The following is a 15,261-nucleotide window of genomic DNA, read 5'->3' as shown; positions in this document are numbered from 1 at the left end:
TACAGGGCAGAAACTACACCATGCCAATATATGATATGGTGCATTGGAGCTTCAACATGATGTGCAGCTGTGACTTTACATCTTTCATGTGTCAGCTGTAGCTCAGTTGTAGCACTCTCACCTCTGAGTCAGACGATTCAGAATCTAGGCTGACACTCCAGTACTGAGGGAGCGCTGCACTTTTGGAAGTGCTGTTTTTCGGATGAGACGTGTAAACCGAGGCCCTCGGAGGCCTTTTTCACTCAGAGGGTGGTGAATCTTTGGAATTCTCTACCCCAGAGGGCTGTGGATGCTCAGTCGTTGAGTATATTCAAGACTGATAGATTTTTGGACTCTAGGGGAATCAAGGGATATGGGGATCGGGCGGGAAATTGGAGTTGATGTCGAAGATCAGCTATGATCTTATTGAATGGCGGAGCAGGCTCGCGGGGCCGTATGGCCTACTCCTGCTCCTATTTCTTATGTTCTTATGCCCCATCTGCCCTCTCAGATGGACGTAAAAGATCCCATGGCAGTATTTCGAAGAAGAGATGGGGTGTTCTCCCCCTTTTCCTGGCCAATATTTATCCCTCAACCAACTCCTAAAGACAGATTATCTGGTCATTATCACCTTGTTGTTATGTGGAACCTTGCTGTGCACAAGTTGGCTGCTGAGTTTCCTACAACAGTGACTACCCTTCAAAAAAAAAGTACTTTATTGGCTGTGAAGCACTTTGGGATGACCTGAGTTCGTGACAGGCACAATATAAATGCAAGTCTTTCTTTTTATGAAATGTAAAAAATACAATCATGGTAGGCCATCTTCTATCATACTTTAGTCATAATGTAACGGCTGCCACTGTTGCTGACCTACTGGTCTAGATTTTCCTCCCCTTTACTGCCCGTTTTCAGGCAGTATCAAGGTGGGTAGGTGGGCGAGGGAAATTGGACAGTGAGCCACTCCACCTGCTCCCCACTGGCCCCCACCAGTCCTGGTTTCTACCCTCCTCAAGTGATGGCAGGTGCTGAATACACCCGTTCTTATCTGAGCAGGTGTATTCGGACAGCATGTTGATTGAAAGAAACAAGCTGTGTTCACCTTCATTAACACCTTAGCCGTTAGGAGTGGTCATGCCTTACAAATCTGATTGAATTCTTTGATGTGGAGATGCCGGTGATGGACTGGGGTTGACAATTGTAAACAATTTTACAACACCAAGTTATAGTCCAGCAATTTTATTTTAAATTCACAAGCTTTCGGAGGCTTCCTCCTTCCTCAGGTGAACGTGAACTTTGAGGAAGTGACAAGGAGGATTGATGAAGGTAGTGCAGTGGATGTTGTCTACATGGATTTTAGTAAGGCATTTGACAAGGTCCCACATGGCAGACTGGTCAGAAAGGTAAAAGCCCATGGGATACAGGAAAATCTGGCAAATTGGATCCAAAATTGGCTCAGTAACAGGAAACAAAGGGTAAAAGTCGATGGATGTCTTTGCGAATGGAAATCTGTTTCCAGTGGTGTGCCACAGGGCTCAGTGTTGGGTCCCTTGCTGTTTGTGGTATATATTAATGATTTGGATTTGAATGTAGGGGGCATGATTGGCAAATTTGCAGATGACGCAAAAATTGGCCGCGTAGTTGATAGTGAAGAGGATAGCTGCAGACTCCAAGAAGATATCAATGGGCTGGTGGTGTGGGCGGAAAAGTGGCAAATGGAGTTCATCCCGGAGAAGTGTGAAGTAATGCACTTAGGGATGGAAAACAGTAAAAGGGAATGCGCAGTAAACGGGAATATATTGAGAGGAGTAGAGGAGGTGAGAGACCTTGGAGTGCACGTGCACAGGTCCTTGAAGGTGGCAGTACAGGTAGATAAGGTTGTGAAGAAGGCATACGGAATGCTCTCCGTTATTAGCCGAGGTATAGAATACAAAAGCAAGGATGTAATGATGGAACTGTATAAAACGCTGGTAAGGCCACAGCTGGAGTATTGTGTGCAGTTCTGGTCACCACATTACAGGAAGGACGTAATTGCTCTGGAGAGAGTGCAGAGAAGATTTACAAGAATGTTGCCAGGGCTTGAAAACTGCAGCTACGAGGAGAGATTGGATAGGCTGGGGTTGTTTTCTTTGGAGCAAAGGAGGCTGAGGAGTGACTTGATTGAGGTGTACAAAATTATGAAAGGCCCAGATAGAGTAGACAGGAAGTACCTGTTTCCCCTAGCGGAGAGTTCAAGAACTAGAGGACATAGACTTAAGCTGATTGGCGGAAGGATTAGAGGGGACATAAGGAAAAACTTTTTCACCCAGAGGGTGGTGGGTGTATGGAATTCGCTGCCCGAATTGGTGGTAGAGGCAGGGACCCTCAACTCTTTTAAAAAGTACTTGGAATTGCACTAAAGTGCTGTAAACGGCAGGGCTACGGACTGTGTACTGGACGGTGGGATTAGAATAGGCACATGGTTGTTCTTCGAGCCGGCGCGGACACGATGGGCTGAATGGCCCCTTCTGTGCTGTATCTTTTCTATGGTTCTATGGAGTGCCATTGTGTTCCAGCACCCAGAATTACTGAAGTGGGTGGGTTTAAATTGTAAATAGCCCACAAGCCGAGTACAATTGACCATAGGGTGCATCGGTTGCCAGTGCGCTAAATTTAACATTTCGAAACAATTGACTGCCCTTATTTCAGCTGCCCCGGAGCCAGGTGGCTATATTCTACTCCCTAAGGCCCGCAGCAGTGACATTCTTGCTACCCCCCCCACCCGCACCCCTCAAAAGACGAGATCCCTGGTGCATATGGAAATCCCCCCGGGAGGCCGCCCAACAGTATTTAAATTAGTTGACCTAGGAAAATCCACTTGGATCAGCTTCGGGAGCCATGAGCGGGCATGAAGCAGTCCTGGTGGGATTACAGCCACTGAGGAAAAAAATTTGAACCAGATTGTGTTATACAGATATTCTTTGCTTTGAACATTGAAGACTCGCACTGCATGTTTTTTTTTGTTGGCAAAATCTTATATATTTGTCATCAACATACTTTTTGACAGCAGGTAGAATACACAGCTCACATGAGCTTCATTAAGCTGCCTTACCTCTTACCAGTCTTAGCTTCCAGTCAGTAGTCCCAGCCTAGACAGCGAGCAAGTCACTCCCTTGGGAGTGATTGTGAGGGGACTGAGGGTTGAAGTGCTCATGGATACACCTAGTAACCTGCCCCAGGTTTCAGATTTCAACTTCACAAATTGTTGTGCAATGAAGGGAGCCCTCTGGGTCGAATGATCTTGGATCTAACTTCATGCTTATGTCTGTTGGCGTCTGGCAGCTACTTCTGGGCATGATACTTTACGTTACACAAACATTTACTACCTCTGGGGCAACCTGCCATCTATTACCAGTGTTGTATCATGTGTCAGTCCCGACATGCTAGCTATCTGCGAATCATTCCTAATGGACTAGGTAATGAACACAGCTATTTCCATCTCTGGTTCTGATCAGTTTGGCAGGACTGTGGTTACATTGAGACTACAGCACAGAAACAGGTCATTTGACCCAATTGGTCCATGCCAGTGTTTACGCTCCACATGAGCCTCCCCTCTCCCTACTTCATCTAACCCTATCAGCATACCCTTCTATTCCTTTCTCTCTCATGTGCTTATCTAGCTTCCCCTTAAATGCATCTGTGCTATTTGCCTCAACTACTCCTTGTGGTAGCGTGTTCCACATTCTTACCACTCTTTCGGTAAGGAAGTTTCTCCTGAATTCCCTATTGGATTTATTAGCGACTATTTTATATTTATGACCTCTAGTTTTGGTCTCCCCCACAAGTGGAAGCATTTTCTCTACGTCTGTCCTTTCAAACCCTTTCATTATCTTAGAGACCTCTATCAGGTCACCCGCCAGCCTTCTCTTTTCTAGAGAAAAGAGCCCCGGCCTGTTCAGCCTTTCCTGATAAGGATATCCTCAGTTCTGGTATCATCCTTGTGAATCTTTTTTGTACCCTCTCCAATGCCTCTACATCCTTTCTATAATATGGAGACCAGAACTGTTCACAGTACTCCAAATGTGCTCTAACCCAGGTTCTATACAAGTTTAACATAACTTCTCTGCTTTTCAATTCTATCCTTCTAGAAATGAATTCCCAGTGCTCGGTTTGCTTTTTTTATGACCTTATTAATCTGTGCCGCTACTTTTAGTGATTTGTGTATCTGTACCCATACATCCCTTTGCACTTCCATCCCATTTAGATTCTTATTATCCAGTGTGTGACCTTCTTATTTTTCCTACCAAAATGTACTATCTCACACTTATCTATATTGAAATTCATTTGCCAATTACGTGCCCATTCTGCAAGTTTATTAATGTCCTCTTGCATTTTGACGCATTCTTTGTATTAACTACACCCCCCAGTTTGGTATCGTCCGCAAATTTTGAAATTGTACTTCCAATTCTCAAATCTAAATCGTTAATGTAAATGGTGAACAACAGTGATCCCAGCACTGATCGCTGTGGAACACCACTTCCCACCTTTTGCCAGTCTGAGTAGCTATCCTTAACCCCAACTCTCTGTTTTGTAGCCAGCTTGCTATCCATTCTGCTACTTGTCCCCTGACTCCACAAGCTTTGACCTTAGTCATGAGTCTACAATGTCTATATGTCTACAATAATGTCTACAATCTATAAGTCTACCTTATCGAAGGCCTTTTGAAAATCCAAATATATTACATCGACTACATTACCCTTGTCTACTCTTTTTGTTACTTCTTCAAAGAATTCAAGAAGGTTGGTCAAGCATGACTCGCCCTTCTGAAATCCGTGCTGACTATTCTTTATTATATTTTTGTTCTCTAGATGTTTTTCTATTACATCGTTGAGTAAAAATTCCATTATCTTTCCTACAGAATATCTGTTGCAGAATATCTCTATATTTCAAGACTATGTTAGAATCCTCTCTTAAGGAAGACTTCAAATCCAGCACCTTTGGACTCAACTCAAGTACTCCTCAAACAGAGGAAGGCCCATTTAGTGATATATTACTGTCCACTATCCGCTGATAATTTCTTTCCCCCTTTGTACTGACTGAGTTTGATGGTGTACCCAGGTGCTCCATTCTTCTGTGAGTCAATTCAGTTGCCACAATGAGGATCTAGTATTGGCTGCCTTCTTTCATTGCCTGAGGGCGCACCTCTGTTCACCACATAGTCTGACACCATGCTGCATTTTGCTAGTGTCTTGAAAGGACAGATAAGCACAAGGTTCAGCTGTATGGCAAGACATGTCAGAATGGACTCAAGCAGGAAGTTACACCTTGGACTGGCATCCCATGTACAAGTCAAAAGACAAAAACAAATGTTACCTGTCACTACAACATTACAATGGTGACAACACTTTAAAAGTACTTCATTGGTTGTAAAGCACGTTGGAACGTCCTGAGGTCATGAAAGGCACTATATAAATGCAAGTCTTTCTTTTTGTTAGCTCGTTCAGTCGAGAATGCTGGTGGCCAACCAGGCAATTAACAGGAGGAGGCTCCATGAATATCCCCATCCTCAGCCATGGTGCAGCCCAGCAACTGAGTACAAGAGATAAAAGTGTCGAGTGGACAATCCAACTCGGTCTCCTCCCAAGGTCCTCACCGTCAAAGGTAGCAGTGTCCAGCCAATTCTGGTCACTCCAAATGACATTAAGAGGTGGCTGAGTGTCCTGGACACAGCAATGGCTATAGACCCTGACTACTAGTGATCACAATCTGCTCATCAGAGCTAGCTGCTCCCCCAGCCAAGCAATCTAACCCTGACAGTCACCAGCCTATCTGCGTCCTCCTAATCAACAGTTAAGTGACAGAAGGAGTTATCAGTAGTGCCATCAAGCGACACCTACTCATCAATTACTTGCTCATTTCTATAGTTTGATCCAGATGCGAAATGATAGTAAACTGTAAGTCATTAGCTCAAAGTGTACCACGTGCAGAATCTATTCCCACTTGTACGACACATGAGCTGCATCAGGATTAGTTGATAAACATCATTTCTAAACCCATCTACCATACGGGTCCTAGTGCAAGAAGATCAAAAAGTTAGTATGCAGGTGCAGCAGGTGATCAAGAAGGCCAACGGAATGTTGGCTTTTATTGCTCGGGGGATAGAATATAAAAACAGGGAGGTATTGCTGCAGTTATATAAGGTATTGGTGAGACCGCACCTGGAATACTGCATACAGTTTTGGTCTCCGTACTTAAGAAAAGACATACTTGCTCTCGAGGCAGTACAAAGAAGGTTCACTCGGTTAATCCCGGGGATGAGGGGGCGGACATATGAGGAGAGGTTGAGTAGATTGGGACTCTACTCATTGGAGTTCAGAAGAATGAGAGACGATCTTATTGAAACATATAAGATTGTGAAGTGGCTTGATCGGGTGGATGCGGTAAGGATGTTCCCAAGGATGGGTGAAACTAGAACTAGGGGGCATAATCTTAGAATAAGGGGCTGCTCTTTCAAAACTGAGATGAGGAGAAACTTCTTCACTCAGAGGGTAGTAGGTCTGTGGAATTTGCTGCCACAGGAAGCTGTGGAAACTACATCATTAAATAAATTTAAAACGGAAATCGACAGTTTCCTAGAAGTAAAGGGAATTAGGGGTTACGGGGAGCGGGCAGGAAATTGGACATGAATTTAGATTTGAGGTTAGGATCAGATCAGCCATGATCTTATTGAATGGCGGAGCAGGCTCGAGGGGTCGATTGGCCTACTCCTGCTCCTATTTCTTATGTTCTTATGTTCTTATACATGGTGTTTACATAAAATCTCACTACAAGATAGTGCTTTGGTCCGCCAGGAAGTTAGCTTGTTTTAGCATTTGACTGAATATTTCCTTGCATCCCTTTTTCCCTGGCTCTACAATTGCTTAAAAGCTGTTCATCTCTAACACCTTCGAGTTCTGATGAAAGGTCTTTGACCTGAAATGTTAACTCTGTTTCTCTCTCCAAAGAAGCTGCCTCACTTGCTCAGTGTTTTCCAGCACTTTCTGTTTTTAATTCAGATTTCCAGCATCCGCAGTATTTTGCTTTTGTTATATTTTCTAAATGTCATTTTTCTGTCTTTCTGCCCTGCAGTGACACGCCATCTCTTGGGCTAGAGGTCATATGGGGATCTCCATCCACAGTATTTTGCTTTTGACTGGCTGTTGTTTGTTCTATTATTGGGGGTGAAATTCATCTTTGACAGGGCTGCAAAATGGGTGGTGGTGAGTCGGCTGCCCGTTATATACCCTGCCCAATCTTCCCTCCCACAATGGGTTTGTTGAGCTGTACAGTACCGTAATTTTTTTATGTATATGTTCATAATTCAAGCAAAACAGCATAAATCTAATAAAAGGCTTAGACAAACATAAGAAGGTGGGAGTGAAGAAAAACTGTTAAGCCCATCCGCCTTACTTCCTCATTTATCTTCACGTTTAAGACTCGAACAGATCCATTTTCATTTTCTCCTATCCTGGCACCAAATCAATATTCTCTATTTCTGACCACTGCACCTCCTCTGCAGAAAGTTCTAATATATGTAATTCCATTAAAAATATAATTGGAGATGAAAGACTTTTTAAACCTGCTAAGAGTAACTTCATATTGCAAGAAAATTGAGTTACCATTTCACTGCCGTGCACATATGCTATATGCTACTTTTGGCCACTACTCACGTTGACCGTAATCCATAAGCTACTCTAAATGTGCCTACTAGCTGGCTACAAGACTTTGTTAGTTAACAACCTAGCACCTCAAATCATTTAAAAACAGAAAATACTGGAAACACTCAGCAGGTCAGGCAGCATCTGTGGAGAGAGGAATAGAGTTAACTTCAAGTCGATGACCGTTCATGATTCTGATGAAAGGTCATCGACCTGAACCGTTAACTCTGTTTCTCTCTCCACAGATGCTGCCTGACCAGCTGAGTGTTTCCGGCATTTTCTGTTTTTATTTCAGATTTCCAGCATCCTCGGTATTTTGCTTTGGTTTGATCTCAAATCATTTTGTCATTTGCAAAGGAGTTTGAATGATCTCTTACCACTGCATGACACAAGATTAGAACTAGTTACGGATCAGAATTGCTACTAGACACAATGATGTCAATCATATTCAAGATGTGGAGATGCCGGTGATGGACTGGGGTGGACAAATGTAAGGAATCTTACAACACCAGGTTATAGTCCAACAATTTTATTTTAAAATCACAAGCTTTCAGAGATTATCCCCTTCGGCAGGTGAGTGACGAAGGGGATAATCTCCGAAAGCTTGTGATTTTTCCACAACGTTCACCTGAGGAAGGAGGAAGCCTCCGAAAGCTTGTGGAATTTAAAATAAATTTGTTGGACTATAACTTGGTGTTGTAAAATTGTTTACAATCATATTCAACACAGATGTTAAACTTTTTAATGGTATCGTGCCACCCATCGTTCCCTCAGTCGACAGGATGGGCTGATGACCTGCTCCCATGCCGCTGAAATTGCACCACTAACATTGAACTCTTATCAGTTTGCCAGCATGTCACATTTCCATTTTCTTGCTTTCCCACCATGTTACCTGAAGCATCATGCATTGTACGACGAGCGTTATTCATACTAAGCTGGCCAGATGTCTTGGTTTGATCAGGAATCTTCTATTCCTGTAAAAATAAATGTTAAACCAGCTTTTTTTCATTCATACGGTGCCAGCAAATAAACAGTGCATTAATAATCTGGAGACTTCCTGAAGCTCATGAAACGGCACAGACTAAGCCAGTAGGGGGCCAGCATGGCACAGTGGGTGACATGTTCTTTGATTTCTGACAGCTGGTGTTAAAAATCCAAACCGTATTGATCGGTGAGTTTCCTCTTGTTGTTGGGCTGTGAAGATCCTACGTGAACTGAATTTGAGAAATATCAGCTTGGCTCAGCTGGTAGAATTCTTGCCTCTGAGTCAGAAGACAGTGGGTTTCAGTCCCATTCTAGGACTTGAGCACATAATCTAGTTTGATGCTTCAGTGCAGTACTGAGGGAGTGCTGCATTTTCAGAAGCTGATGAGGGTGAAATTGGCCTTCGACGATAGCGCAAAGCGAGCGATGGCGAACCGGCCGCCCATCTTACACCACGCCCGATTCTCTTTTCCATTGAAGTCACCAGTGCATTTAGACTGATAATAGAAAAGGCTGTGCCAAGAAATAATGTCCTTCAAACTATGCTTTTTGAAGATTACAGAATAAATTTCCCCAACAATGGAGGCGAAATTCCTCCCATCAATAATTTTAGCGAAAAAAATCAGTGCTTGCTAGGCGAGAGTATTAAGGGATATGGAACCAAGGCGGGTAGATGGAGTTAAGCTACAGATCAGCCATGATCTAATTGAATGCTGGAACAGGCTCGAGGGGCTGAATGGCCTACTCCTGTTCCTACATTCCTAGTACGAAGCAGGATCCTCTCTTTTGTTTTTATGCCCTTATTCCACACTATCAGAGGAAGACCTTGTGCTGGTGTAATGTGAACTTTCCATTTGCTACACCAGCCATCCTTAAGTAAACATAAGAACATAAGAACATAAGAAATTGGAGCAGGAGTAGGCCAATCGGCCCCTCGAGCCTGCTCCGCCATTCAATAAGATCATGGCTGATCTGATCCCAACCACAAATCTAAAGAACACAAGAAGTCGGAGCAGGACCCGGCTACATAGCCCCTGGGCCCTCTCCGCCACCCACAGGGCATTGACCGATCCGAACTCAGCTTCATGTCCAATTTCCTGCCCGCTCCCCATAACCCCTAATTCCCATTACTTCTAGGAAACTGTCTATTTCTGTTTTAAATTTATCTAATGATGTAGCTTCCACAGCTTCCTGGGGCAGCAAATTCCACAGACCTACCACCCTCTGAGTGAAGAAGTTTCTCCTCATCTCAGTTTTGAAAGAGCAGCCCCTTATTCTAATTGTTAACTTGTGCCAATTTTTGAGCGGTTTCATGCTGTGGACCGTTGCACATCGAGAAATGCATTATGACCTGACCAAACTCATTTTACACAAGACTGTCACATAGTCGACAGGGAGGGTACTGTCATCCCATCGGTCTGGAGTGGATTGAATCCCACATTTCAGGAATGGAAGGGGAGTGATTGCTCCACCTAATCCCCCAATAGTGTTTAGTTTTCTGATAGTATCACATACCAAGCAGCAAAAATTAGTCACTATCAAAGAAAAATCAAATAAATTGATTCATAATAATTAACAACAGAAATAAGTAAGTTTGGAATTTGTCACATTTTTTTAAAATTTGCAATTTTTGGCAGGTGACTATTTACAAACACAGCCCCAGATTCTTTTGCAGAAAACCAGTCCCTCTCACTTGATGCAACTGAGCTGACACTGTACATGTTTTAATGGTACAATAAAGTAATTGTTTTTAAATATTATCGCAGTATATAACAAAGAGTAATGAGGAAACCATTCCTGTTATGTTTCCCTTATTGCTTTCATCCCGTTTCTGTGGAAAATTAGTCAGTTTTGCCCGTGGCTTTGTTACAGCCTCGCCCTATTTTCTAGAGGCGTGTCACCATCAGAAATAACCACCATCATGAAGTTACAACGGCTTTTAGATGTCACAATACATAAAGGATGTAACTGTACGATTATGGTTTCCCTGTTTACATTCCGCACTTTACCCTGTTAAACTCTTGGAAAACATAATTACACAGTAAAAAGAATTGTAGATGAAATACTCACAGATCCCCACCAGGTTTTGCCACGTTTGTTTTTAGGTTATACCACAGATTAGAGAAACCTGAGATATTCCAGCAGGCATTTTGGCACGCCCATAAAATTGCAGGTGAATGTTACTGCAATTTTATTGCAAGCTTTTCTATGCAGCATCTTGATTTATGTAATAGACAACCAGTATTTCTTGGGAGCGGGCAGACTTACAGTTCTCTTGTTGACTGCAACAAACTAAGAAGAGGGCCTAGCATAGAAGATTGCAGTAGAAACCGTATTAGTTTTCCGTGTAACGTTGCATTTTGCACCATCACTCTCCGAAAAACAAAGTCATTGAATTCCCAGTGGAATTACCCTCCTCTAAGCAATGGGAATGGCATGATGGGACCTTCTCGGCAGTGTACAAGCATATCATTAAATTTTCCCCTGGATACATCCACAATATTGCATATAGTACCAAACATGGTTATTAAGGGAGCACCAGTTGCTTATTTTAAAGCTGTATAATATATATTGACCATCAAAATCAACCCCCCCCCATGCAAAATTTCTCGATAACATTGCAGTAAAAGTCAATGTGAATGCTACCACTCATCATTTGTACACACATGATGCTTTTTTGATGTAGATGCTTTTTTGCACTACTGCTGGAATAAAAAGAGACTGAAAAACTCTAAGACTTAAAGCACCTTGGGATATTTTACTATGTTAAAGGCGCCATATAAATGCAAGCTTTTGTTGTTGTTGAAAACTGAATTAAGTTGTCCTATCCAATTTACAGTATAATTTATGGAGAAAAGTGCTACTGCGACTGAATATGAGGCAGTAACCTCATATTGAGATATGGCCTAGGAATCACTCCTATTATGGCATTATTTTTATAAATTATATACATACTGAAGATTTAATAGGGGCAGTTATATTTTGTTTTCTTCTTGTTTGTTGTGTAGCACACATTGCAATGGACATTGATGACCAGGATGCCCTGCACTGTCATATTTTCACTGAATGATTGCGATTTAATAATTGCAAGTTGATCAAGTGATAAGTTGATCAGCAAAACACAGCACAGTCATCAATCATTATACATTATTAGCAGATATCTCATATGGCATTGCTCATGGCAAGTTAGAAGATTCCCATTTCGATTCATGGGGCACTGGCACCAGTACTGGGGAAAGAGGGAGCTGTTCCATTGGGATGGGCTCCACTTAAACTGGGCAGGGACTAGTGTCCTGGGGATTCGAATAACTAGGGCTGTCGATAGGGCTTTAAACTAGAAAGGGGGCAGGAGGTGACAGGTGAAGGGAAATTTAGAAATCTAATGAGAAATGTCAAGGCAACAGAGCAGTGTAGTGATTTGGGTAAAGATAAGTAGAGTGTGGCAGGAAGGGACAGAGAGCTTACCGGTAATAGTGCATCAGCAGATAAGGTCAAAGCAAGAAAAAAATGATAAAAAGTCAAAATTAAAGGCTCTTTATCTGAATGCACAGAGCATTCGTAACAAGATAGATGAATTAGTTGCACACATAGAGATAAATGGGTTTGATCTAACAGCCATTACAGAGACATGGTTGCAAAGCGACCAAGATTGGGAACTAAATAGTCCAGGGTACATGATGTTTAGAAAAGACAGGCAGAATGGAAAAGGAGGGGGTGTAGCCCTAATAATAAAGGATGACGTAAAGGCAGTGGTGAGAAAGGATCTTGGCTCAGAAGATCAGGAAGTAGATTCAGTATGGGTTGAAATAAGAAATAACAAGGTGCAGAAAACATTGGTCGGAGTAGTTTATAGGCCCCCAAACTGTAGCTATACCATTGGGCAGAGTATTAATCATGAAATAATAGGAGCTTGTAACAAAGGTAATGCAGTAATCGTGGGGGACTTTACTCTTTATATAGACTGGACAAATCAAATCGGCAAAGGTAGTCTGGAGGACGAGTTCATGGAATGCATCGAGACGGTTTCCTAGATCAATACGTCATGGAATCAACAAGGGAACAGGCTATTTTAGATCTTCTACTGTGAAATGAGACAGGGTTAATTAGTAATCTCACAGTAAAGGATCCTCTGGGGAAGAGTGATCATAATCTGATAGAATTTCACATTGAGTTTGAGAGTGACGTACTTAAGTCAGAAACTAGAGTCTTAAACTTAAACAAAGCCAATTACATAGGTATGAGGGGCGAGCTGGCTAAGGTAGATTGGAAAATTAGATTAAAGGATATGACGGTTGATAAGCAATGGCAAACATTTAAAGAAATATTTCAATATTCTCAACAAATATACATTCTGTGGAGAAATAAAAACTCCATGGGAAAAGTGATCCATCCGTGGCTAACTAAAGAAGTTAAGGATAGTATTAGATTAAAAGAAGAGGCCTATAATGTTGCCAAGAAGAGTAGTAAGCATGAGGATTGGGAGAGTTTTAGAAACCAGCAAAGGACGACCAAAAAACTGATGAAACAGGAGAAAATAGACTATGAAAGTAAACTAGCAAGAAAAATATAAAAATGGATAGTAATAGCTTCACAGGTATGTAAAAAGGAAGAGAGTAGCAAAGGTAAACGTTGGTTCCTTAGAGGCTGAGGCAGGAGAAATTATAATGGGGAATGAGGAAATGGCAGAGATGTTAAATAAATATTTTGTATCAGTCCTCACAGTAGAAGACACAAAAAGGATACCAGAAAAAGTGGGAAACTAAGGGGTAATGAGAGTGAGGAACTTAAAGTAATTAATATCAGTAGAGAAAAAGTACTTGAAAAACTAATGGGACTAAAAGCTGATAAATCCCCTGGGCCTGATGGCCTACACCCGAGGGTTCTATAAGAGGTGGCTGCAGAGATAACGGATTCATTGGTTGTGATCTTCCAAAATTCTCTAGATTCTGGAACGGTACCAGTGGATTTGGAAGGTAGCAAATGTTACCCCGCTATTCAAGAAGGGAGGGAGAGAGAAAACAGGGAACTACAGGCCAGTTAGCCTGATATCGGTCATCGGGAAGATGCTGGAATCCATTATTAAGGAAATGGTAACAAGGCACTTAGAAAATCGTATTATGATTAGGCAGAGTCAACATGGTTTTATGAAAGGGAAATCATGTTTGACAAATTTATTAGAGTTTTTTGAGGATGTAACTAGCAGCGTAGATAAAGGGGAACCAGTGGATGTCGTATATTTGGATTTTCAGAAGGCATTCTATAAAGGTGCCGCATAAAAGTTTCTTCAACAAGGTAAGGCCTCATGGGGTTGAGGGTAATATATTAGCATGGCTAGAGGATTGGTTAAAGGACAGAAAACAGAGAGTAGGGATAAATGGGTCATTCTCAGGTTGGCAGGCTGTAACTAGTGGGGTGCCGCAAGGATCTGTGCTTGGGCCTCAGCTATTTATAATCTATATTAATGACCTAGATGAAGGGACTGAATGTAATGTATCCAAGTTTGCTGATGATACAAAGCTAGATGGGAAAGTAAGCTGTGAGGAGGACACGAAGAGTCAGCAAAGGGATATAGATAGATGAAGTGAGTGGGCAAGAAGGTAGCAGGTGGAGAATAATGCGGGGAAATGTGAGGTTATTCATTTTGGTAGGAAGAATAGAAAAACAGAATATTTTTTAAACTGTGAGAAACTATTAAATGTTGGTGTTCGGAGTGACTTGGGTGTCCTCGTACAAGAAACACAATAAGTTAGTATGCAGGTACAGCAAGTAAATAGGAAAGCAAATGGCATGTTGGCCTTTATTGCAAGGGGGTTGGAGTACAAGAGTAAGGAAGTCTTACTACAATTGTACAGGGCTTTAGTGAGACCTCACCTGGAGTACTGTGTACAGTTTCGGTCTCCTTATATAAGGAAAAATATACATGCCTTAGAGGCGGTGCAATGAAGGTTCACTAGATTAATTCCTGGAATGAGAGGGTTGTCTTTTGAGGAGAGGTTGAGTAAATTGGGCCTATACTCTCTGGAGTTTAGAAAAATGAGAGGTAACCTTATTGAAACATATAAGATTATGAGAGTGCTTAACAGGGTAGCTGCTGAGTGGTTGCTTCCTCTGGCTGGAGAGTCTAGAACTAGAGGGCACTGTCGCAGGATGAGGGGTCGGCCATTTAAGACTGAGATGAGGAGGAATTCTTTCACTCAAAGGGTTGTGAATCTTTGGAATTCTCTACCCCAGGGGGCTGTGGATGCTGAGTCGTTGAGTATATTCAAGGCTGAGATAGATAGATCTTTAGACTCTAGGGGAATCAAGGGCTATGGGATCGGGCAGGAAAATGGAATTGAGGTCAAAGATCAACCATGATCTTATTGAATGGCGGAGCAAGCTCGAGGGGCTGTGTGGCCTACTCCTGCTCCTATTCTTATGTAAATGTGTCACTTACAGGAAGTCCCTGTTATATGCAAGACTTTTACTACATAATAGATATTAAAAAATACTTTATGGAAATTTCAAGGGTAAAATCTAATCTTGGGGGTTCAAATAACTGTTTTAGTGATAGGGACAGTAGAGTTGGTCCTGGTTTCCTCAGGCTGTGGGGGGGCGGGAAAAAAAAACCCATGGTTCCCAATCA

At 42.2% G+C, this 15,261-nt stretch overlaps 1 protein-coding gene across 2 annotated transcripts in view; it reads left to right on the top strand.

Moving 5' to 3' along the window:
* LOC137322741 (cohesin subunit SA-2-like) overlaps positions 1-15,261 on the top strand; it is a 110,465-nt gene that overhangs the window by 5,512 nt on the left and 89,692 nt on the right. The window lies entirely within an intron of this gene.

The sequence above is a fragment of the Heptranchias perlo genome, chromosome 6 (genome assembly GCF_035084215.1).
Source record: "Heptranchias perlo isolate sHepPer1 chromosome 6, sHepPer1.hap1, whole genome shotgun sequence".
NCBI classification, from domain to species: domain Eukaryota; kingdom Metazoa; phylum Chordata; class Chondrichthyes; order Hexanchiformes; family Hexanchidae; genus Heptranchias; species Heptranchias perlo.
The sequence above is the reverse complement of the archived record's forward strand: the minus strand, read 5'-3'. Positions and strand labels throughout refer to the sequence as shown.